The following is a 2,207-nucleotide window of genomic DNA, read 5'->3' as shown; positions in this document are numbered from 1 at the left end:
CTGCCTCTGCTTTTTTTAGTGACCCTGCGCAGCCCGTGTAAATATGTGTTTGCCCCCTGCCTCTCTAATAAACTCTCTCTGCTCAGCCTCGACCAGGTCAGTGTCATGGCTAGCCTCACTCCAGCACAGGTCATGGCTCCCAAGTGCTACCTCTGTTCAGGTGCCAAGCATGTTTTAGGCACTGGGTGCACTGGGCAAGCCAAGACAGGTGCTGTGCTGTCAAGGAGGCCATAGCCTAGGTGGATGGCAGATAGAAATCACAAGGAGCAGTTCTGTTCATAGGGAGGCGCCGTCTGGGGTGCTGTAAGGTGATGACATGCCAAGGGGTCTGACCTGGGTGGAGTTAGAGAAGGTGTCAGCTGAGAACCAAGGGATGAGGATGGAAGAGCTGTACCGGGTGGAGAACTGTGTGTGCACAGGTAAGGAGAAAGTGAACACAGGGCGCCATCTGGCCACCAGCATGAGCGAAGGCAGCCCCTAGCCGCCTCAGGAGGGTTTGCCCCGCAGTACATGACTCGGGGAGGAGAGCTCCGGGACCACATGGGCAGTATCTACCTCCTGGCGCTCTCTGCGTTGTCCCTGTAGAGTTTCTCCCTCTCTCCTCCGCGACCCCTTTTTCTTTCCCTCTCTTCCCACCAGGGGGCGCGCTTAGTGTTGTATGCGCGCGTGGGGAGGAGGAGGGAGGAGAAGGGAGGAGGAGGGAGGAGGAGGAAGAAATGGAGAGAATGAGAGGGAGGGGAAAAGATTTTAGAAAAGAACACTCTCCTAGGACCTCACCCTCCACCATGCTGTCTCCGAAGCCGAGAGTAAACTCCAACCCTCCTCGGAGGCCTAGTGTTTGCAGCGTGTGCGGCCACCTGGAGCCTTTGACAGCTCGATTGTACACGTGGCTACAGACTCGCACTCTAAAAACATATAAATGGTGTCAGAGCTGGTAAACTGCGGCTGTTCACACCGGAAGACCCGTCCTGGACTCCAGGTCACATGCATCTTCTCGTTAGCTTGCTAGGGACAGGAAGCTATCTGCCTCGTTTATTTAGTCCCGGTTTTTTCAGTGAGCCCAGAGTAATGCACATTTATGCTGTTTTCAATTTTGTACTATCGCAAACTACAAAATCAGTTCACATTCTCACCATCAGCAAACGACAGTACCCATTTCCTCACGCTCTTGCCAACACAAGGCATTATCATTTTTTCCCATTTTTGCCAATCTGATAAGTAAAAGGCGATATGTAGTTGCTTTAAGTTGCATTTCTCTGATTACCAGTGGCGAGCATTCACTCAACAAATATTTATTGTTTGTTAGTGGGAGCTGAGTGAACAGAGGGGAACAGAATGGTCTCCCTCCAGGAATCCTTCTTGTGTGAATTGCTCTAAACCCTTTATTCATTTTTCCGAGGCTTATGTAACTTCTTAATGATAGGAACTTCTCATACTTTTGTAAGAATCTTTGTTACTGGCTTCTATCCCACTGATCTATTTTCCAATTCCTGTGACAGTATCACATTGGTTTAATTACTACTATTTTGGAGTTTAATATGCCAGTTTCTCCTCGTTCTTCATTTACAAACCTGTCAGGGATATTCCTGAACATTTCCAATTATCAGAGGTTTAGATTCAGTACGCCAAGCTCTGGAAGCAAATAAGCAAACAGATCTCTTTGAAGCGTGACTGGGCCCTGAACCTAGAGAGTCATTTGGTGAGAACTAGCATAGACCCCTTTCCTCCCTGGAAATACTGTGATCCGTGCTTACTGTGACCTTTATTCAGGCGCCAGTACGTGTTCTCGTACTTTAATTTCCGTTTTCTTCTCCTAGATCTTGCGTTTCTGCTTTAATTCGTTGCTAGGATCCCCTCCATATAGTTCCTCCTGCCGTCTCCTCCCCTCCCCGAGGGAGCACAGGCTAAGATAGTGGGCAGGTGTCCCTGAGAAGTGAGGTGAGGAGAAGGGGCTGGAGTCCTGCGCCCTAGGCCTGCGGGTGACCCTGGCTCCGCCCCGCCCTTGTCCTGCTCCGCGATAGGTCAGACAGTGAGCATCAAGGCCCCACCTGGAGCGGACAGGAGGCCCCACCCCAGCGTCGCGCGCGCGCACGAGCACACCCACACGCACCCCGCGGCCACATCTGAGTTGGGTGGGGCGGGGCGAGTCAGCCCTTCCCTCTCCATTCCGAGGTCCCTGCTGACAAGGTCCCAGCCCCACCCGGTCA

The sequence above is a fragment of the Pteropus alecto genome, unplaced genomic scaffold, assembly GCF_000325575.1.
Source record: "Pteropus alecto unplaced genomic scaffold, ASM32557v1 scaffold78, whole genome shotgun sequence".
Lineage (NCBI taxonomy): Eukaryota > Metazoa > Chordata > Mammalia > Chiroptera > Pteropodidae > Pteropus > Pteropus alecto.
This window is presented reverse-complemented; position numbering follows the sequence as displayed.